The sequence below is a fragment of the Lagopus muta genome, chromosome 4 (assembly GCF_023343835.1).
Source record: "Lagopus muta isolate bLagMut1 chromosome 4, bLagMut1 primary, whole genome shotgun sequence".
NCBI classification, from domain to species: Eukaryota; Metazoa; Chordata; class Aves; order Galliformes; family Phasianidae; genus Lagopus; species Lagopus muta.
In genome coordinates, this window is record NC_064436.1 from 5,817,346 (window position 1) to 5,841,506 (window position 24,161).

The 24,161-nt window shown below is 44.6% G+C and overlaps 1 protein-coding gene across 4 annotated transcripts in view; it reads right to left on the reverse strand.

Moving 5' to 3' along the window:
- The window catches only part of LOC125691606 (uncharacterized), a 206,110-nt gene that overhangs the window by 177,720 nt on the left and 4,229 nt on the right, over positions 1–24,161 (reverse strand). For 3 of the 4 annotated variants that reach the window (XM_048941108.1, XM_048941106.1, XM_048941104.1), the window contains exon 2: positions 23,679–23,778. The exons of the other annotated variant lie outside the window; for it this stretch is intronic. The gene's annotated coding sequence lies outside the window, so the exon portion shown is untranslated. The remainder of the gene's footprint in view (positions 1–23,678; positions 23,779–24,161) is intronic. 4 annotated transcript variants of the gene reach the window in all.

The following is a 24,161-nucleotide window of genomic DNA, read 5'->3' on the forward strand; positions in this document are numbered from 1 at the left end:
TGCATGTACAAAATACTATGTACAATAAGATCAACATTTATTTACATCACGCTGAAACACAGGATAGGTTTTGTTGTTTTCATGGTGACTTCAATCATTTCTAGAAGCAGCAAGAAGGCAGTTATCCAAGCCCCTGACTTGACTTCATTGTCAAGAAAGCTATCCAGTCTGAGAGTAGGGGTTCACTCAAGAACAGCCAAAAGTTGGGGGCAGAGCTACTATGAAAGACCACGAATCCTGAGAACAGCTGCTTCAGCCAACAGGCAACCCAGGCTTGTCAGTGTCATTACGCTGTTTCCACAGTAGAAAAGAGCTTTAATGCTCATTAAACCTGGAATCCTTCCAGACACTAAAGCACGATGCTGACTTTCCTAGTCTTTCAGATATGCCAACATCATACCACCCCCTGTGTTTTTACGATCATATCACTGCCTACACTGAAAAAGCCTACATCTGGGCTGCTTCCTTAATTCTTCAAAAAGTAAATGAAATCTGCCATGCTGTTACTAGTTATCGCTAGTCACACAAATCCATGGGACATATTATAAAAATCAAGTAGTTATGATAGCACTGCTTGATCATTTAAACAATAACGTTTTTAGATGACAGTTCTTCATACTGACTGATCTTATGATATGAGCTCACAACAATTTCCAGCAGCTAAATTGCAGAGGAAGACAGCTGAAATTTATTCAGTACACTGCTAATATTCCTTAGTCACACAAACAATTGCTCTTTTAGCCTCACCACTCAGCACGACAGCAAAACAAGAAGAGATGGCAGTCTGCAATCTCTGGATCAGCAGATGCCAAGGGGCTGCAGCTCCCCCAGCAGGCTACTGAGGCAGATGCAAGTTCTCACTAACAGTGCTGCTAGTCATTTCAGAGGTCATCTTCTCTTAAAACAAAAGCAAGGAAACCAAACAAAACCAACAATCCTAAGCACCTTGTGTTTCATTTTACCTAGCACTCACTTTCTTAGGCACAAAAAAACCCGCCGACTACTTGTCTATTCACATTTTGTGTTTATTTTTAAAGGGCATCATGTGCAAATGAGAAAGCAGACAACTACAGCCTAAGAGCAGACAGGAGAAGGTTTCCTAAACCAATATAAGGCTGTTGAATTAGAATATCTTATAAGACTTAAAAGATTCATAGTACCAACATTCAGCTGCTCAGTCTGAGTTACTAGCTTTTAGACAGAACGCAGCTACAAAAGTCAAAGAAAAGCTTGTAACTATTGAACACAGAATACTGTACAGAAACTTTCACGATAAAACACAGGCAATGAAACAAAATTAAAATCACTACCTACCTAGGGCCTCTGAATGAGATACCATCATACCAGCTAAGGCTGACCCAAAGACAGAAAAAGAACCTTCACCAGCATTCTCTCCTTCTTCCCCACCTCCTATATGCATTTTTAGAAAACGTAAACACCTTATACACAGCTGAGACAACCTTGCTAGTAGCACGTCCTTATGATTTGTAGCAGCCTCACCTGTTCCCTTTAATGTTCCCTGGAACACCTGAAAGAGTCCTAGAGATTAACTCTTATCTTCAAGCTTTTGAGTTATGTTACATATGATCCCGATTCAAGAGTTACATTCTGAAAGTGTAACAGAAAGTACAGTTATTTGCAAGGGAAGATTCCAAGTTCCATAGCCTGTCAGAAATTTGCACCTGTTTTTTCCCTTGTGGATTTACTGAGAAATTTATTTACTTTTTCCAACTCTATTATAACTGATTACAAATCTTCCTTGTGCTTTTTATTCTATCGCAATCCACAGCGTAGACAAATCCTAAACTGGGAAGGTCAGGGAAAAGCAGCACCACAGCTCTGCAGAAATGTATCTGGCCAAAGGAATGTCTCCAAGTTCTTCTATGGAGACACTGTTCCCAGTGTGAAAACCCTAAAGCCTGCAACACTTAAAAGTTTGACCACGAAGAAGTAGAAGCTGTTCTTAAAAAATGGTTTTACTTCTGCTGTTGCTGAAGGCAGATAACAAAGGAAAGGAACGCAAGGAAAAACACAGTGGGGAAAACAGCCTGAGTTCACACCAGTGACTCTATAGAGGCAGCAACACGGAAGCTATTCAACCTGAACTAGGCTAAGAGGTGAATCACCAGTGCCAGGAAGGAACTGACACATGAACTCACCTGAGCAGCACTCGGGGCAGATCAATGTGTGATGGGACATGAAGATCAAAACCTGTTTTCCCTCCATATCAGAATCCAGCTGAAATCATTGATCAAATGCAGACAACAAAGCAAAGCATTAATAAAGCTGTGAGAGGGAATCAAGAGACTTCAGTCATATGAGACTGAGTGCCAGATGTTCAAATTGGGCTGTGTACATGAGTACAGGTGGCTCACGAAAGGAAGAGGGCATACTGTAAAGAAAAGGTTGTTCTACAAGTAGCCTACATCACACAGCCATATCGTATCACGGAGACAGCTCTCCTGCACGAGCTGACAGAAACAAGGAATTGCTGAGAGCAACTTGATGTCCTTTGACTCATTTGTGTTCTGACTTGGAGCAAAGAAGTATTTCCAAAACTAACCCTGATGAAACAGTTCTCACACACTCGCGCCCCAATCTCCACTTTATTTTTCATTCACACATTCACATAATGGTTTTATAAGGCATTCCTCTCCATGCTTTATTTTCAACCATTTTAACTGTCCCCCACTATAATGCCATTTCACTGCAACAAAGGAGGAATCTGATCCAGAACACATTCTGTATTTCAAACAGCATTCATCAACAACACCCTCTACTGAGTTTTATAAGTAGGATAAAAAAAATAGTTTACAACATTTCTAGAACATGTAATTATTTTGTCCCAATTAAATAAAAATAAATCTGGCTTAGAGTACTGTAATACAGAAAAATACGCTGCCTTCAGAACAAAATATGAATGGAGATATCTAGAGTACTAAACAAGTTCAGGTGCAGCTTTCAAAGTATCTGCACTGGCTCAGCTTCTTACAGCCTCATTAACTTAAGTATCTATTAAGTATTTATTCAGTATACAAATGTCATATATTTGTGAGTTTTGAAGTCTAGACAGAATTCTTCTGCCACAGAACTGCAGTGATATTACCTACGTTAAAATAGATCTGTCTGAGCCTAGATGAAGCATTTATTTCTCTAACAGCCACTGTGCCCTCAAAGAGCTGGAGTCAAAAGCACAGGTAAATCTGTAGTGTTTGAATCGTATCAGGGATATGGTTGCATTTGAATGAACTGCTGTGTAATGAAACCAGACGAGTCCTCAGTTCTTTGTTCAGAGTGCTTGTAGTTCAAACTTTGAATCAATAAAAATAACTGTTGAACAAAGTTTAATCAGTCAGACTTTAGGAAAGCACTGAAGTTCTAAAAAATTGTACTTTGGAATAAAGCATGTTTAAAGCTTGTGTTACCTGTCACTATCACTCTAAACAGCATACGTATCCTTTTGTATGTGCCCACAGGTTCAAGAAGTCCGGAAGGAACCCAGACAGCACATTCACAGACCAAAAAAGAACAAGAAATCGTAGGCTGATTGTTTGTTTTATTGTCAAGATTTTAAAATAAGTAAAATAAATCAAATCAATTTGGCTGAATGCAGTCTTAAGTAAGGCTCGTTTGAAGAACAATTAGTCTTACTGTTTCATCTCCCCTACTTTCTGGAGTTTGGGCATCTCCCAAGAATATTTTTTCTACAGTTTGAAGGGATTTTTTGTTCTGTGTTTGTTTTCAATGTATTCTCAGCATAAAACATTTCTGTTTAGCAAGCCAGAGACACATTGTGAGTAGTAATCTCTACTTATGGAGGCTTCAACTACACCAAATACCCTTCTCAGATCTCATACTGATACTTTCAGTAATTGTCAACGAAATTCCAATTTACCATCATTCTTTCTCCAGCTCTGAAAACAATAAAGACCATAAAGCTGCAAAAGAAAAAATGAACACCCCCAAAAAACTAATTAAAAACATTAACCATTGGAAACCGTAAGCCAATGAACACTGATACCAACCAGGGTGTGTGGGTATTTCTATGAAATGTGATATTAGAAAAACCGAAAAAAAACCATTTAGGCTGCTAAAGACCAGTTTTTCTGCTGTTTATTCTAAAAAATGTAATAGTTTGTGGAAGGAAGTTAGTTCCAGTACTCATTCCCTCTCACAGCTGGTATTCCAATCCATACATTCTCTTTAAATTGCTTCCCTCAAGGACTCCACTCATAAAACCCATCTCAGAGCAACAGAAGCCCACTTCTCGAGAAAAAAAAATGATGGGAAGGAAATCTAATTCATTTTTTGACCATATAGTCATTTATACACCTATATAGTTATTTTAGTCAAAGTCAATGGAAACCATGGCTGCCAGATTTTATTTAAGGGAAAAACCTGTATTTGCTAAAAGAAACCTATTCACAGTTCTTTAAGAAAATCTTTCACAACCACTTCCTGAACCTACAGAATATAACATCCACCAATAACTTCTATGCTTAATTATGATCTCAGTCAGATTTCCCACAGACCTTCTGCAAAATCACTTGTTTTTGTATACCTTCCAGTTCAGGATTGAGAGTCGAGATTAAGCAGAATCAAAGAAAAAAATAACTGTAGTTTAGTCAGTCACCAGCTATTAAGCCTCAGAGAGTTATCAGAAAGGGCATGTAGATAACATTATTAGTATGTTTTCAAAGAGACCGGACTAGCTGAAGGAAAACCAAAACAAACGCATAAATGTGGTAACTGCCTTTGCTTCACATGGTTGACCTTCTACTCTCTAAAAGTGAGGGGTAGGAAGAAAAAGAAAAGGATTATCCTTTAAACATTGGCAGTTTCCAAAGAAATGTAACACTGACCCTACTGGATCCACACCATTTTTCAAACGTACGTTTACTGGGCCCAACTCACACATGAGGACTGTACAAGATCCTGCTTCTGCTCCCATGTACAAAGCTCTACAGCCTGCTTACTGATCAGACCCTCTTTGCCTTTTCTCCATCATCTAGAAAACAGTTTAATCACACTCCATAGACTCTCCTCCACTGTCTTATCTCCTAAGGTTTATGTTACTGACCTATGGCCTCTATTGATTTAACAATTATTAAACAAAAGAACAATGAACCACCTTTAGTGGGGAAGAAACACAACGGCTCCAAGGAGTTTAGACTCAAGCCATAGCTATACTTAGCATACAAGTAAATCAACTCTGTCAGTTTAGAAATCAAGGTGATGGGAAGCAGAAAAAGATAGGGTTAATCTGAAGTAGTTTTTAACATGTTAGTCAGTGATTGTAAGAGAAGGACTGGAAGGAGGATGCCTACACTGCAGAAAACTCAAAAAACTGAAGTAATATACTGGCAATGGAACCAAATTATTGTCTAGAAAAAATACTTTCATTGACACAAATTTGCTACAGAACATTATTCTTTAAGCAATTTTCCTGCCTGAATTAGACTACATAGATATTTGCAGAGCAGAAGAAAAAGGATACTGCCAAAGATTATTGATGTCATCACAAAGATAGCAATGTGGAAAAAATTTACAGCATCAAAAAGGTAGAAGGCTGCAGCAACACCACACAAATAGAAACTTCTGTGACAGGAGTCCACTGTTTTGCAAATCTCTCACTGTGAAAGAAAACATTATCCCCTTGCTGGGCAATTAAATACCAGCTCCTTCAGAATTTCACCTTTCGGTACACCTAGTGAGACAAGAGCAACTATGTGACAGAGACTGAACGGTCTGAATACACAACCTGGCCATTTAGTTACACAGAACAACAAATGAATTAAAATAAATAAGAAGTACTGATTATTTTACAGTCAAACCAAGGCAGTCGAGATTTCTAAGACCTTCAACCACAATCAACTTCTTCTTAAATAGACAGGGCAAAACAGCATACATTCAGACCTACAAAACTATGTAATATAACGGACTCCGACAACTCTCTTGAGCAAGCTTGCAGCTGACCTGGAAGCTCTGACTTTTGCTAAGTTCACAGTGACACCCACAGCTCTTCAGCAGAAAGCGTTCAGCTCCAAAAAAGCCCCCACCGGGGTGTTCATACCAATTTCTCGACATACCACATCGCCACACCAATAGCAACATGGGGATGCACTTCTCAGAAGCGCTCGAAAACACACAGGCCCTGCCATTCCTTGAGAATGGAAAACAAAATTTTCACAGATGTCCCGATTCAGTAAGCATATGCCTCCAAATAGTTTGCAAAGGGAAAGATGAATTTCTTCTTTCCAAAGCCTGGTGGAAAGGGAAAGGAAAACAAGAAAAAAAGAAAAAGAAACTTACTGTGGGGAACCAAAAAAAAAAAAAAAAAAAAAAATCAGGACACAAAGCAACGTGGCAGAAAAAAAAGCATTGAAAATGATATATACGAAATTTAGCAGAGATGTTCCTGGGTAGACAAGAAAGGAAAGTTACAGCTGATGTATCTGTGCAATAAAATGCAGCCAAGAAACAAAAAAGTTTCTTCATCCATCATCTTGGCTCAAGCCTTTTCCTTTTTTTTATTCCCTTCCTTTCTTAAATGTAAGTATGAACGCGAAACAGGGACACGGGCTGTATCCTCAGTGAATCCTCATGCACAAAGGGGACTCTTACAAAGAACACGTCACAGCTCAAAGAAATTAACTAGCACGTGGTTAGCACTTCCCTCCTTTGAGGTTTGCCACACAGCGCAGCAAGTCTGTAGTTTTAGAAAGAGAACAATCAAGTTGTTCACTGCAGGCAGAAATGTCACACCTGGAATACCTGACATGGCCACTTCAAAACTCACAGTGACTGGAAAGATGCAGCACAAGGATCCACGATTGCTCCTGTTAATCTGACCGCTGCCCTCCTGGTCAGGGTTATCCTAACTTCCTGAGGGACCTTGCAGACATCAACTCACAGCTGCTGCACTGACTGCATCGCTGCTCAGGTTGCTCTATCTCCGGCACACATTTGTGGCCAAGGCTCACAAAGCACATTCACAAGAACTAACAAGGTACCAGGAGATGAATACGGATCACGAAGCAGCAAAGGTCTTCCCAACAAGTTCCACCGTCTTCCCAGTACCAACCTTCACCTTCCTTCTCATCACCCCTTGTCTGAAGGCAAAGTAACAAAGAAAAGCAGCGGCGTGCATTTAGTTTGCACATTCTGTTACACCAGACATTGCTACCACAGCAATGTAAACTTACCCTCTGAACTGAGCTGGACGCACACATAGGGCAGCCACTGACATACGCCTTGTGTGAACATTCCTGTTGCCACAATACAAGCCAGGTCTGCATGAGCAAGCAGAGCTACCCAACAGAAGATCCATCAGAAGAAAAAAACAAAACAAACCTGGTGCTCAGGAGGACCTGCCATTCACACTGAAGACCTTCCAGGGGTTCCACCCTTTATTGCTAACTATACGCCCACTCTGCTGTTACTGAAGCGCATTCCATGCACTCCTGGAACTCGCTGTCTACTTCAGCTAGCTACAATCATTCCAGTTCACGTTCTGCAAAAGGATGAAAATCCAAGGACGCTAAAAGGAGACTATCAAGAAATTGGCTTCTAAAGCTCATTCTCAGTGTGAGCTAGAAATCTCCAAGTAATACTTTCATACCGCTCTCATTCTGAAGCTAAGATTGCTGTCGTTACAGCACTACCAGCCTTTCTGCTGCATACAGCTCGGGATGGACAGAACTCACCTTCCCTGAAGCTGCTCTACCACAACCATTGCAGCAGATGCCCCCACCCTCCCGTTCCTTGCCAGGAAAATAGTGGCTTCATTCACCCACTGACAGGGAATGCACTGCCCAGCCTAACAAAAACCACGGGTGAAACACGGTCCCTGTTAACAGGCATCGCTGTGCCTCATTTGATAACAGCTACGTCACAAGCATTGCCATCTTGCCCCACGCTACTTAAAAACAGCCTCACCAAAGGAAGCGTCAAGGCCACACTGCATTGAACTGTAAGGGCTTTCTGCTCGGGTTCTCTCTCCTTCCTTTCCTTCGGACCATCGATAAAACATTCCTTGTGAATGGCTCATTTGTTCCAGTTCCAGCACGGATATTCCAGGCTCGCTGCAAGGCTTTCCATTTTGAAACTGTTTCTGACCTAACATTGCTATGTTAACCATCTGCCTGAATGACAAGGCCCAGCTCTGTTACCACACCCTCGCTCTGCTCACACACCTATGCTGCACAACCAGGGGCAGGCTGAAATACCTCAAGTCCAAAAATAAACACTGCAATGGCATCGTGTCTATGCATATGGAAAGATTATAACAGAATACGCAGTGGGAAAGACCCACACAGGGGCAAACGAAAAACACAGACCATATTTATTATTTATTGATAACAAAGGGAAAAAACCCTCCAATCCAAGCCATGTTGCTCTTCCATCTCACCGTGCATGTCTTGATGAGCTGCTAGGAAGGAACAGGAATGACTTCCTTTGGAGGTGGAGCACGAGTCTGACAGCTTTCTGCACTTCACACTACGTACTGAAAGAGTAAAGGTCCTTTACTGCCATCGCCTGGAGTCAATGCAACCAGCAACAGGAACTTCCTCTAAAAGCAGAGCACCCAAAACTCATTCAGCTGCATGCTGTTACGCGGACAAAAGGACAGGATGGGATCAGTCAGGCTGCAAAAGAACACTCCGATTATCTAGTTCAACTCATCACCAGCACGGCCAGTAAGCCACGTTCCTCAGTACCACAGCTACCTGCTTCTTCAACGCCTCCGGGAATGGTGGTGACTCCAGCACTTCCCTGTTCCTGTGCCTCACCACTCTTTCTGAGAGGTTTTCTCTTTCCTAATATACAACTGAACCTTCTCTCGTGCAACCGCAGCCCATTCCCTTTCGTCCTACAGCTGCTATCTAAGAGAAGAGGCTGACCCCCACCTTGCTACAACCTCCCTTTAAGGGACTTGTAGAAAGGGATGAGCTCTCCCCTGACACCCCTCTTAGCCACAACAATCCCCGTTCCTTCAAGGACATCATCTTCTGTGTGTCTTCCTACAGTTCCAGGGAGGCAAAGGCCCCAAGGCACCAGCGTTACCTTCAGCAAAAGGGCAGCGGATGCCTAACCCAAAAGCTCCGCCAGCAGCCATGGCTACACAGCAGTGCTCTGCAGTGCACTTTCACAATGGAACATCAGCTCCTAGGAGAAGGTCTTTCAAAGAAGATTTCCTATAGCAGTGCATCCAATGAAGCCATTCATGAACCAAGTCTTCCCCGGGCAAACCGGACCAATCTTTCTGCCCGCTGGTTTAGGCAGCGTCACTGTCTTGGATCACACTTCCTGATGTGACTTTCCTTAGCACAACCCCCTCATTACGCACATTAAGTACGCGGCTCAGTCGCTGCTCCATTCTGACAGCAAACGGTCCCTGCTGCTGTGACACAGCACGGTCACCATTGTGACCATTGTGAACATTCCATTCCAACCCCCACCCCCCCGCCATAACAGCTGCCATTGCACTGCATCCTGCTCCTGCAGAAGGACGAGTTTCAGGCCCTGGGCAAAGAGCCGCGGACAAGAAACGCTGCCAGGGTGAGAAATTTATCACTGAACACGTCTCCGCTTTATCAAACACATCAAAGGTTTCCATCCTAAACAAGCCTTCACACAAAAGATTTCTTGGACTCGCCTAGCTGCTGAAATTGGCCAACAGCAAGCTTGGAGACAAAGGGGAAGAGACAGTCTCTAACACCCAACATCCTGCTTCTTTACACAAAACCTCTCTCCGCAGGGCTTCTCTCTGCCATCTCTCAACAGGGGCTTCTTTCAGCCCCCTCTCCAGAGGGCTTCTTCCAGCCCTTTCCAGACCGCTCGGCCTTCTGGCTCCCTGTTTGGCTGCCACTTGTCACCAGACAGTCACACGCTCCCTTGCTGGTGCACAACAAAGACTCTCTGCTCCAAATCACAGCATTTCACATACAAACAGCATCTGCTTTGCTTTTGCCTCTTTTTCCCCCTCGTGAATCTCCAAGCAGTAAAAGAAGACCTTCACTTCAGCTCTCTCAAACAAGACAAACAGAAGGCTTCTGAGCATCACCTCTAGACAGCTCCTTCATCTCCGCAGTCCTACTAACACCAGACACTGAGCACGACCAATTGATGCAGCTCAATACATGACCTCTTCCTGGGCTTCACACTATTTTCGTACTGAAACAACGATAACATTAATGCAAGACCAAAGAAAGCACCACCTAAGCCAAGACATGGGGCAGACCGCCTACAATCTACAAAGGAGCAGTTTGTGCCTGCCAGGTGCTGATCTGGGAGCTGCATATGCAAACGGCAAACATGGAAAACAACGCTCCGTTAGGTAAAACTGACTACTTAATCCCAAAAGAAATGGTATGCGCAATTCTCTAAGTGCTGTTGTCGACCAAACTGCTCTCTGCTTTGCCTTTTGGTGAAACAAAGATCAAAAACAGCTGAAGATTTAAGAAAACGGAGACAGAACAACTCAACTCTCTCAAAGCATTCTCTTCCTAAACTTTCACCACTTGCAAAGCTTCCATCGCTTTACAGTTCTTCCAGCCTACATACAGAAAACTCCAACTGACAGCTTCCCAACAAAGACTGCTGGCATTTACACATCATCACTCCATAGATTATTACACCCCACTTCTGAAGAGCTACGGGAACCCCAAAGACACACTTGCTGCTGTATTTCTTCTCTTCTACCTCCTGATTAGCAAGAGGCATGAGCAGATCGTAGAAGATCGTATCACCTTCTTGTTCCTGCTAACAAGACACAAATCCTACCCGCCCCTTGATTTATTCTTCCATCTTAGCTTAAGGGCATGTCATCAGCCTCGCAGGATATTGCCACCTGACAAAAGCTTGTAGTGCAAAACAAAACCCTAAGCCTTAAAAATTTTTTGGCTATTTTGGAGAAGAAGCATCAAGGTGGCCAGGATAAAAAGAGGAGGAGCAGAGCGACAACAAGGGGCCAGGAAGGAGAACGGTGAGGAGAACAGCAATGAGGGTAAGAGGAGGAGAGAGGGGACGAGGAGGAAAAGGTAAGTGACAACAACGAGGGAAGGAGACGACAGATGAGGAGGGCTATAGGGAGGTAGAGGAAATTAGGAAAAGAGGAGGAGAAGGAGGAGAAAGGGAGAAAAAGTAACGGAAGGAGAGGAGGAAAAAGCCATGAAAAACAAAAAGGAGGAAAAGGAGAAACAAGGGGAGCAGAGAAGCGATAGGGAAAGGAAAAGATGGAGCAGGAGGTAGAGGAGGAGAAGGAAAGGAACAGGGATGATGGAACACAAAGGGGGAGGAGGAAGAGGAGGACAACAAAAGAAGGGATGATGAAATGAAGAGGAGGTCGAGACGGAGGAGGCAGAGGACGAAGAGAAGGAAAAAAGAGGCGATGACAAAATAAGGAGAGTAAGATGCAGCTGGAGGTAGAGGAGGAGGGAAAGCAAAAAAGCAGTGACCACAAAATGACAAGGAGGGAGACGGAAAAAGCAGCAGTGATGCAATGAGGTAGAAGAGGCCGAGGAGGAGGGGGCCGAGGCAAAAAATTCGAAGCAAAAGGAAAAAACCAATGTCTTCGAAAAATGGTGGAGGAGGAGAGAAAAACAGCGACAAAAAATTAGGAGCAAGAAGAATAAACCAACGTCTTCGAAATATGGTGGACGTGGTGATGGAAGAGGATAATAGTATCTGCAACCATGACATGATAAGAAAGACGAGGAGAAGGAACAGGAGGAAAAAAACTGAGACAAAAAAGTAAATGACACGGATGAAGAGGGAAAAAATCAGCAATCGGGAAATGAGGTGGAGGAGGAGGAGGAAAAAAGCAGGAAGCACGACATGACATAAGACAGAGAAGGATGAGGAGGAAAAGGAAAAAATTGTTGACAATGAATAGCAAAGTAGGAAAAGGGAAAAAAAAGAAACAACAAATAAGGTGTAGGAGGTCGAGGTGGAGGTGGTGGAGAAGGAGAAGGAGGAGGATAAAAACAGCAACCACAAAATAAGGTCGGAAGAAAAAAGCAGCATCTTGGAAATATGGTGGAGGTTGGTGGAGGTTGGTGGAGGTTGGTGGAGGTTGGTGGAGGTTGGTGGAGGTTGGTGGAGGAAAAATTAGGAGCAAGAGGAATAAATGAACGTCTTCGATATATGGTGGACGTGACGGTGGTGGTGGTGGTGGAGAAGGAGAAGGTGGATCAAAGTACCAACTACAAAATAACGTCGTTGAGGAAAAAGGAAGCCTGTTTGAAATATGATGGAGGAGGTGGGGGTGGTGGTGGAGCAGAAGAGCTACGACAGGAAACTGAGCTGGAGAAGGAACAAAAAGGGAGGACAAGGAGCAGGTAAGAAGCAGTGCAAACAAAACAAGCAGGGTAAGGTGCAGGTGGAGGTCGAGGAGGAGGAGGAAAAAAACAGTAGCAATGACTTGAAAAGAAGGACGAGGAGAAGGAGCAGGTGGAATAAAACAGAGACAGAAAGGAAAAGACAAGGATGGAGAGGGAAATATCAGGAACCGGGAAATGAGGTGGAGAAATAGGAAGAGGAAAACATCAGGAAGCACGACATTAGACAGAGAAGGATGAGGAGAACAAGGAAAAAATTGATGACGATGAACAGTGAAGTAGGAAAAGGAAAAGAAACCACAAAAAAAAATGGAGGAGGAGATGGCGGAGGAGAAGGAGGTGGCGGGAAAAAAACAAGACAAAAAATTACAAGCAAACAGAAAAGTAGGAAAAGGAAAAGAAACAACAAAAAAAGGTGGAGGAGGAGGTGGCAGAGGTGGAGGTAAGTGACAAGAACGAGGGAAGGAGACGACAGATGAGGAGGGGTATCGGGAGGTAGAGGAAATTAGGATAAGAGGAGGAGAAGGAGGAGAAAGGAAGTAAAAGTAACGGAAGGAGAGGAGGAAAAAGCCATGAAAAACAAAAAGGAGGAAAAGGAGAAACAAGAGGAGCAGAGAAGCGATAGGGAAAGGAAAAGATGGGGTAGAGCAGGGGGGAGAGGAGGAGAAGGAAAGGAACAGGCATGATGGAACACAAAGGGGGAGGAGGAAGAGGAGGACAACAAAAGAAGGGATGATGAAATGAAGAGGAGGTCGAGACGGAGGAGGCAGAGGACGAAGAGAAGGAAAAAAGCAGCAACCAAAAAATGAGGAGGAGGAGAAGGAAAAAAGAGGCGATGACAAAATAAGGAGGGTAAGATGCAGCTGGAGGTAGAGGAGGAGGGAAAGCAAAAAAGCTGCGACCACAAAATGACAAGGAGGGAGACGGAAAAAGCAGCAGTGATGCAATGAGGTAGAAGAGGCCGAGAAGGAGGGGGCCGAGGCAAAAAAATCGAAGCAAAAGGAAAAAACCAATGTCTTCAAAAAATGGTGGAGGAGGAGGGAAAAACAGCGACAAAAAATTAGGAGCAAGAAAAATAAACCAACGTCTTCAAAATATGGTGGACGTGCTGATGGAAGAGGATAATAGTATCTGCAACCATGACATGATAAGAAGGACGAGCAGAAGGAACAGGAGGAAAAAAACTGAGACAAAAAATTAAATGACACGGATGAAGAGGGAAAAAAATCAGTAATTGGGAAATGAGGTGGAAGAGGAGGGGGAAAAAAGCAGGAAGCACGACATGAAATTAGACAGAGAAGGATGAGGAGGAAAAGGAAAAAATTGTTGACAATGAATAGCCAAGTAGGAAAAGGGAAAAAAAAGAAACTACAAATAAGGTGGAGGAGGTCGAGGTGGAGGTGGTGGAGAAGGAAGATAAAAACAGCAACCACAAAATAAGGCTGGAGGAAAAAAGCAGCATCATGGAAATATGGTGGAGGTTGGTGGAGGTTGGTGGAGGTTGGTGCAGGAAAAAACAGGGAGGAAAAATTAGGAGCAAGAGGAATAAACGAACGTCTTCGAAATATGGTGGAGATGGTGATGGAAGAGAATAATAGTATCTACTACAAAATGAGGTCGATGAGGAAAAAGGCAGCAAGTTTGAAATATAGTGGAGGAGGAGGAAGTGGAGGTGCTGGTGGAGCAGAAGAGCTACGACAGGAAACTGAGCTGGAGAAGGAACAAAAAGGGAGGACAAGGAGCAGGTAAGAAGCAGTGCAAACAAAACAAGCAGCGTAAGGTGCAGGTGGAGGTCATGGAGGAGGAGGAAAAAAAACAGTAGCAATGACTTGACAAGAAGGACGAGGAGAAGGAGCAGGAGGAAAAAAACAGAGACAGAAAGGAAAAGACAAGGACGGAGAGGGAAATATCAGGAACCGGGAAATCAGGTGGAGAAATAGGAAGAGGAAAACAACAGGAAGCACGACATTCGACAGAGAAGGATGAGGAGGACAAGGAAAAAATTGTTGACAATGAATAGTGAAGTAGGAAAAGGAAAAAAAAATGAAACCACAGGAAAAGGAGGAGGAAATGGAGGTGGAGGTGGTGGAGGAGGATCAAAGTAGCAAGTACAAAATGAGGTCAATGAGGAAAAAGGCAGCATCTTGGAAATACGGTGGAGGAGGTGGAGGAGGAGGAAAAAAGCAGCAACCATGACAGGACAAGAAGGACGAGGAGAAGGAACAGGAGGAAAAAAATAGCGGCAAAAAGGAAAAAAGACGGATGGAGAGGGAAAAAAATCAGGAATCGGGAAATGAGGTGGAGAAGGAGGAGGAGGAGGAAAAAAGCAGGAAGCACGACATGAAATTAGACAGAGAAGGATGAGGAGGAAAAGGAAAAAATTGTTGACAATGAATAGCCAAGAAGGAAAAGGGAAAAAAAAGAAACTACAAATAAGGTGGAGGAGGTCGAGGTGGAGGTGGTGGAGAAGGAGGAAGATAAAAACAGCAACCACAAAATAAGGTTGGAGGAAAAAAGCAGGATCTTGGAAATATGGTGGAGGTTGGTGGAGGTTGGTGGAGGTTGGTGGAGGTTGGTGGAGGTTGGTGGAGGTTGGTGGAGGTTGGTGGAGGTTGGTGGAGGTTGGTGGAGGTTGGTGGAGGTTGGTGGAGGTTGGTGGAGGTTGGTGGAGGTTGGTGGAGGTTGGTGGAGGTTGGTGGAGGTTGGTGGAGGTTGGTGGAGGTTGGTGGAGGTTGGTGGAGGTTGGTGGAGAGAAAAAACAGGGAGGAAAAATTAGGAGCAAGAGGAATAAGCGAACGTCTTCAAAATATGGTGGAGGTGACGGTGGTGGTGGAGAAGGAGAAGGTGGATCAAAGTAGCAACTAGAAAATAATGTCGTTGAGGAAAACGGAAGCATGTTTGAAATATGATGGAGGAGGTGGAGGTGGTGGTGGAGAAGAAGAACTACCACAGGAAACTGAGCTGGAGAAGGAACAAAAAGGGAGGACAAGGAGCAGGTAAGAAGCAGTGCAAACAAAACAAGCCGGGTAAGGTGCAGGTAAAGGTCGTGGAGGAGGAGGAAAAAAAGCAGCAACCATGACATGACAAGAAGGACGAGGAGAAGGAGCTTGAGGAAAAAAACAGAGACAGAAAGGAACAGACAAGGATGGAGAGGGAAATATCTGGAACCGGGAAAAGAGGTGGAGAAGGAGGAAGACGAAAACATCAGGAAGCACGACATTCGACAGAGAAGGATGAGGAGGACAAGGAAAAAATTGTTGACAATGAATAGCAAAGCAGGAAAAGGAAAAAAAATGAAACCACAAGAAAAGGAGGAGGAAGTGGAGGTGGTGGAGGAGGATCAAAGTAGCAAGTACAAAATGAGGTCAATGAGGAAAAAGGCAGCATCTTGGAAATACGGTGGAAGAGGTGGAGGAGGAGGAAAAAAGCAGCAACCATGACAGGACAAGAAGGACGAGGAAAAGGAACAGGAGGAAAGAAATAGCGGCAAAAAGGAAATGACACGGATGGAGAGGGAAAAAATCAGGAACCGGGAAATGAGGTGGAGAAGGAGGAGAAGAAGGAAAACATCAGGAAGCACGACATTAGACAGAGAAGGATGAGGAGAACAAGGAAAAAATTGATGACGATGAACAGTAAAGTAGGAAAAGGAAAAGAAACAACAAAAAAAGGTGCAGGAGGAGGTGGCAGAGGTGGAGGTAAGTGACAACAACGAGGGAAGGAGACGACAGATGAGGAGGGGTATTGGGAGGTAGAGCAAAATAGGAAAAGAAGAGGAGAAGGAGGAGAAAGGAAGTAAAAGTAACGGAAGGAGAGGAGGAAAAAGCCATGAAAAACAAAAAGGAGGAAAAGGAGAAACAAGAGGAGCAGAGAAGCGATAGGGAAAGGAAAAGATGGGGTAGAGCAGGGGGGAGAGGAGGAGAAGGAAAGGAACAGGCATGATGGAACACAAAGGGGGAGGAGGAAGAGGAGGACAACAAAAGAAGGGATGATGAAATGAAGAGGAGGTCGAGACGGAGGAGGCAGAGGACGAAGAGAAGGAAAAAAGCAGCAACCAAAAAATGAGGAGGAGGAGAAGGAAAAAAGAGGCGATGACAAAATAAGGAGGGTAAGATGCAGCTGGAGGTAGAGGAGGAGGGAAAGCAAAAAAGCTGCGACCACAAAATGACAAGGAGGGAGACGGAAAAAGCAGCAGTGATGCAATGAGGTAGAAGAGGCCGAGAAGGAGGGGGCCGAGGCAAAAAATTCGAAGCAAAAGGAAAAAAAACAATGTCTTCAAAAAATGGCGGAGGAGGAGGGAAAAACAGCGACAAAAAATTAGGAGCAAGAGGAATAAATCAACGTCTTCGAAATATGGTGGAGATGGTGATGGAAGAGAATAATAGTATCTACTACAAAATGAGGTCGATGAGGAAAAAGGCAGCAAGTTTGAAATATAGTGGAGGAGGAGGAAGTGGAGGTGCTGGTGGAGCAGAAGAGCTACGACAGGAAACTGAGCTGGAGAAGGAACAAAAGGGGAGGACAAGGAGCAGGTAAGAAGCAGTGCAAACAAAACAAGCAGCGTAAGATGCAGGTGGAGCCCGTGGAGGAGGAGGAAAAAAAACAGTAGCAATGACTTGACAAGAATGACGAGGAGAAGGAGCAGGAGGAAAAAAACAGAGACAGAACGGAAAAGACAAGAATGGAGAGGGAAATATCAGGAACCGGGAAATCAGGTGGAGAAATAGGAAGAGAAAAACATCAGGAAGCACGACATTCGACAGAGAAGGATGAGGAGGACAAGGAAAAAATTGTTGACAATGAATAGTGAAGTAGGAAAAGGAAAAAAAAAATGAAACCACAAGAAAAGGAGGAGGAAATGGAGGTGGAGGTGGTGGAGGAGGATCAAAGTAGCAAGTACAAAATGAGGTCAATGAGGAAAAAGGCAGCATCTTGGAAATACGGTGGAGGAGGTGGAGGAGGAGGAAAAAAGCAGCAACCATGACAGGACAAGAAGGACGAGGAGAAGGAACAGGAGGAAAAAAATAGCGGCAAAAAGGAAAAAAGACGGATGGAGAGGGAAAAAAATCAGGAATCGGGAAATGAGGTGGAGAAGGAGGAGGAGGAGGAGGAAAAAAGCAGGAAGCACCACAGTAGACAGAGAAGGATGAGGAGGACAAGGAAAAAATTGATGACGATGAACAATGAAGTAGGAAAAGAAACCACAAAAAAATGTGGAGGAGGAGGTGGCGGAGGAGGAGGAGGTGGCGGAGGAGGAGGAGGTGGCGGAGGAGGAGGAGGTGGCGGAGGAGGAGGAGGTGGCGGAGGAGGAGGAGGTGGCGGAGGAGGAGGAGGTGGCGGAGGAGGAGGAGGTGGCGGAGGAGGAGGAGGTGGCGGAGGAGGAGGAGGTGGCGGAGGAGGAGGAGGTGGCGGAAAAAAACAAGGCAAAAAATTAGAAGCAAACAGAAAAAAACCATGTCTTCGAAATATGGTGAAGGAGGAGGGAAAAACAGCGACAAAAAATTTGGAGCAAGAGGAATAAACCAACGTCTTCAAAATATGGTGGAGGTGGTGGTGGTGGAGGAGGAGGATCAAAGTAACAACTACTAAATGAGGTCGATGAGGAAAATGGCAGCATCTTGGAAACATGGTGGAGGAGGTGGAGGTTGTGGAGGCGGTGGAGGAGGAAAAAAGCAGCAACGATGACATGACAAGAAGGACGAGGAGAAGGAACAGGAGGAAAAAACAGCGGCGAAAAGGAAAAGACAAGGATGTAAAGGGAAAAATCAGGAACCGGGAAAAGAAGTGGAGGAGGTGGAGGAGGCGGTACTCGGGCCTGGCCATTTTGTTCTGTAGAACAACAAATGAATAAACAAAATACATAATAAGTACTGGGTTTTTTTGTTTTTTGTTTTTTTTTTTTACAGCGAAATCTATGGCAGTTGCGATTTGTGAGGCATTCACCCACAATCAACTTCATATCACAAATACACTGGGCAAAATAGCATGCTTTAGCCCTACACAAATGTGTCATGTAACTGACTGAATTCCTTTATTACATCCGTCCGGAAACCTGTTGCATATTTCCCACCAGGGGTAGGGAATGCAGCTTACAAGACTGCTCCAGCCCTCCCCTGTCTTTCCTTTCCCTTCCCACTAAGTAGGCACACATTCGAAATGACCTGGAAACATGCTGTACTGAAGAGACTTTGTAGAAGTGAAATGCGACTCCATATGCACCAGAGACACGCATACAGGCAACGTCGTTGAAAATGGAACGATTATGTTCATCTCTCTAACAGAAATCCAAATACGTGACACGATTTATGTAGCTCATCTGAGCTCATCCGTTTCAAAATCTTTCTGTCAACCCTCCATAGAAAGTTAAAATCTGGAAATGCTTACAGACAGATTCTGCTATCAGCTCTTAGCTCCTGATTCTCAACATTCTAAAACGAAGGGCTAGAACTAAGCAACACTGACTTCTCTTCATCTGCTATTCCAACACATGCAACCACAAGAACTATGGCCGTGCAAAACATAAACATGACTGATATCCAGCTGCCCCCTCACTTCTACTAATCCATCCTGCCTCCCTCCTTCACTGCTCCGCTCCGCGTTCCTGACGTTCACCAACATCTTCATGGTGCTTCTGCACAGCTGGATTTCCATACAAACCATTCAGCTACCTTTCTACCGTTATACAAGAGCAAACACTGGAACGGAAATCTTTAGCATCTACCTTCCTTTTTTACTCTCTTCCAATACTGACATTTTTAGCTGGTTTTTTCAATAGCGACCAGATACGACCAAGCTAACCTAGGTCAGTACTGCAGACAAATAAGTTGCCAACGTTGGTTTGTTTTCTTTTTAATTTATAGCAAAAATCTCTTCCAAAACATACCTTACCATATTTCCACTGCCAGAAATTTCAGACAGATGATTCATTTCGCATCTCTTTTTTGAAGAAGAAATACTTACATCGGCACTTGTTATTCTTACTGGAGGATGTTTGCCTAGTAGTCACAAATTCCATTACCTCTCCTTGACACGGAACCGTTTTTGACATGACTTTATTTTCAAGTAATTTCATAGTTTTCTTCCTGCTCAATTTTGCTTTGCTTGCTTATTCCATTCTAACTGCCATCACTTGATGATGTGTCAGTAGGTCTCATCGTGGGATAAACAAACAACCATCAATAAATAAGAAGCAACTTCAGTTCACGCTTTGAACCAAGTTAAGGTGCAGGGCTGTCCTTTTCCTGACCACATTCAATCCTGCCAGCAAGAGATGAAGAGGAAGAGACTTGCCCCTCACTTTATGCTCCACCTGTAGCCAACTCAAGATACTCCCCACTCACTTCACTCAGGTGGGAGAAAAAAAAGCCTGAAAGGTATTTCTCCTCTACGCTTTAAACAACATGGCTTTCCTGCAGCCACATGAAGGCACGCTTGCATCATTAAACACGCACACCTTCTGTGCCTTGGCCTGGCTGCTGCTTGGCACCCACTACTGCCACTGCTCTGAGCAAGAGGCACGGGCACTTCAACTGCTTCCCAGCGGCGTACCTGCCTCTCTCTTGCCACTTGCTCACCGTGCCTTTCAAGGCATTCCCTTTGGGCACCACAATTCCCAGCACCCACCGCCCAGGCTCACGCTCTCACGCCTCCCTTTTAATCCTGGCTCCCTCCTCTCCCTTAGCAGTGCTGCACGCTTACACATCAACCATCATCTATCTGTTCAGGAAACTGAAACAAGCCTAAGCCGCAAATTACCGCTAGCCTAAGCACAACTGTATCAAGAGAATCAGGGCCAACAATCCCCTTTTGCGCACTGGCTGTTTCTCACACTGTCTCAACATCACACAACACACGCTTCATGGATGCAGCAGCCTCAAGCAGCTCAGCCCCCAGCAATCCACACTGTTTGCAATGCTACTTAGGACCACAATCAAAAACCCCCAGTGCGCGCGTGCTCTTCACCACCACCTACACTCCCCTCTCTCTCCACAGGACACTGCTACAACACCTCTCGTGCCTTTCAAATCCTTCTCAGCACCTGCCATTTCTGCTGCACAGATTTGCTGACAGCACAAGCTGCATTTCTCCTATTGCTCAGCCCCCACACGGCCCTCTCCCTATTCTCAGGTCTCACCTTGCCTGGGAGCAAAGACACAGGAAAATAGGTCCCAAAAACTCTCTTGAGCAAGCTTGCAGTTGACCTGGAAGCTCTGACTTTTGCTAAGTTCACAGTGACACCCACAGCTCTTCAGCAGAAAGCGTTCAGCTCCAAAAAAGCCCCCACCGGGGTGTTCATACCAATTCCTCGACATACCACATCGCCACACCAATAGCAACATGGGGATGCACTTCTCAGAAGCGCTCGAAAACACACAGGCCCTGCCATTCCTTGCCAACGTGAAAGGTTCATTTTCCAGATGTCCCGATCCAGTAAGCATATGCCTCCCTCTAGTATGGAAAGGCAAAGATGAACTGCTTCTTTCTAAAGGTGGGTGGAAAGGGAACGGGAAAAAAAACGAAAAAAGGAATTTACTGGAGGGGGAGGGAAAAAAAAAAAAATCCTGACACAAAGCAACTTGGCAGCAAAAAAAGCATTACAAATGAGAGAGAGGAAATTTAGCAGAGCTGCTCCTGAGCAGACAAGAAAGGAAAGTTGCTGATGATGTTTCTGTGCAATAAAATGCAGAGTTTAGACTACAGCTTCATTTCCAAGAGCGAGAACTACAACAGCTTTTCGAGACGTATCAATGAAATGGAAATAACTAATCTTATGGGGAGAGACAGGGAAGCAAACTCTCTGGGCTTGATCTTCACTCTACCTTAATCTGTACAACCGTTTGTACACGTCAGCTACTCAATCTTCCGCTGCATCTCAGCACCTGGATTCATCTAGGCTTTTCTAGCTGTTTTCTCCTGTCCAACCAGTTGACCTCAGATGAAGGCAGCAGAGAGCCAACCAAAAGAACAGAACCACCCAAGCACTGGACATTCAGACACTCAGATAATTTAGCCACCTCATTATCTCCATGGATACCATCGCGTCTCCAGCCTTGTACTGCTGCTTCCACTTCTTCTTCTCCAAAGCCGCTCCCTCTTTGTCACCATTTCCCCTCATTCTTGTCTCTTTCACCTCTAGCCCCCTCCTCCAAACTCTGCCAGTCTTCAGCTGTTAGACTTCTGCCAGGATAAATATCTTTCCCTCGCTGTGGGCTATGCTTTGTCTAGGTCATGGTTAGGACACATTTGGACTTCATATCATTCCTGGCTAAGAATGTCACGCCAGACACAGAAATAAGTAAAACTCACGTGCTAATGATCAAGGGACAGTGGCTACAGCAATTAGGGACTAAATCAGATCCTGTGCATTTTAACAGGAAATGGCTAACAGCCATTATGAGTCATTTCTCCAAGAAAGGTTCTTCATCCATCATCTTGGCTCAAGCCTTTTCCTTTTTTTTTTCTTCCTTCCTTTTTTAAATATAAGTATGAACACGAAACAGGGACACGGGCTGTATCCTCAGTGAATCCTCATGCACAAAGGGGACTCTTACAAAACACACGTCACAGCCCAAGGAAATTAACTAGCACGTGGTTAGCACTTCCCTCCTTTGAGGTTTGCCACACAGCGCAGCAAGTCTGTAGTTTTAGAAAGAGAACAATCAAATTGTTCACTGCAGGCAGAAATGTCACACCTGGAATACCTGACATGGCCACTTCAAAACTCACAGTGACTGGAAAGATGCAGCACAAGGATCCACGATTGCTCCTGTTAATCTGACCGCTGCCCTCCTGGTCAGGGTTATCCTAACTTCCTGAGGGACCTTGCAGACATCAACTCACAGCTGCTGCACTGACTGCATCGCTGCTCAGGTTGCTCTATCTCCGGCACACATTTGTGGCCAAGGCTCACAAAGCACATTCACAAGAACTAATAAGGTACCAGGAGATGAATACGGATCACGAAGCAGCAAAGGTCTTCCCAACAAGTTCCACCGTCTTCCCAGTACCAACCTTCACCTTCCTTCTCATCACCCCTTGTCTGAAGGCAAAGTAACAAAGAAAAGCAGCAGCGTGCATTTAGTTTGCACACTCTGTTACATCAGACATTGCTACCACAGCAATGTAAACTTACCCTCTGAACTGAGCTGGACGCACACATAGGGCAGCCACTGACATACGCGTTGCGTGAACATTCCTGTTGCCACAATACAAGCCAGGTCTGCATGAGCAAGCAGAGCTGCCCAACAGAAGATCCATCAGAAGGAAAAAACAAAACAAACCTGGTGCTCAGGAGGACCTGCCATTCACACTGAAGACCTTCCAGGGGTTCCACCCTTTATTGCTAACTATACGCCCACTCTGCTGTTACTGAAGCGCATTCCATGCACTCCTGGAACTCGCTGTCTACTTCAGCTAGCTACAATCATTCCAGTTCACGTTCTGCAAAAGGATGAAAATCAAAGGACGCTAAAAGGAGACTATCAAGAAATTGGCTTCTAAAGCTCATTCTCAGTGTGAGCTAGAAATCTCTAACTAATACTTTGATACCACCCTCATTCTGAAGCTAAGATTGCTGTCGTTACAGCACTACCAGCCTTTCTGCTGCATACAGCTCAGGAAAAACAGAACTCACCTTCCCTGAAGCTGCTCTACCACAACCATTGCAGCAGATGCCCCCACCCTCCCATTCCTTGCCAGGAAAATGGTGGCTTCATTCACCCACTGACAGGGAATGCACTGCCCAGCCTAACAAAAACCACGGGTGAAACACGGTCCCTGTTAACAGGCATCGCTGTGCCTCATTTGATAACAGCTACGTCACAAGCATTGCCATCTTGCCCCACGCTACTTAAAAACTGCCTCACCAAAGGAAGCGTCAAGGCCACACTGCATTGAACTGTAAGGACTTTCTGCTCGGGTTCTCTCTCCTTCCTTTCCTTCGGACCATCGATAAAACATTCCTTGTGAATGGCTCATTCGTTCCAGTTCCAGCACGGATATTCCAGGCTCGCTGCAAGGCTTTCCATTTTGAAACTGTTGCTGACCTAACATTGCTATGTTAACCATCTGCCTGAATGACAAGGCCCAGCTCTGTTACCATACCCTCGCTCTGCTCACACACCTATGCTGCACAACCAGGGGCAGGCTGAAATACCTCAGGTCCAAAAATAAACACTGCAATGGCATCGTGTCTATGCATATGAAAAGATTATAACAGAATACGCTGTGGGAAAGACCCACACAGGGGCAAACGAAAAACACAGACCATATTTATTATTTATTGATAACAAAGGGAAAAAACCCTCCATTCCAAGCCATGTTGCTCTTCCATCTCACCGTGCGTGTCTTGATGAGCTGCTAGGAAGGAACGGACAGGAATGACTTCCTTTGGAGGTGGAGCACGAGTCTGACAGCTTTCTGCACTTCACACTACCTGCTGAAAGAGCAAAGGTCCTTTACTGCCATCGCCTGGAGTCAATGCAACCAGCAACAGCAACTTCCTCTAAAAGCAGAGCATGCAAAACTCATTCAGTTGCATGCTGTTACGTGGACAAAAGGACAGGATGGGATCATTCAGGCTGCAAAAGAACACTCCGATTATCTAGTTCAACTCATCACCAGCACGGCCAGTAAGCCACGTTCCTCAGTACCACAGCTACCTGCTTCTTCAACGCCTCCAGGAATGGTGGTGACTCCAGCACTTCCCTGTTCCTGTGCCTCACCACTCTTTCTGACAGGTTTTCTCTTTCCTAATATACAACTGAACCTTCTCTCGTGCAACCGGAGCCCATTCCCTTTCGTCCTACAGCTGCTATCTAA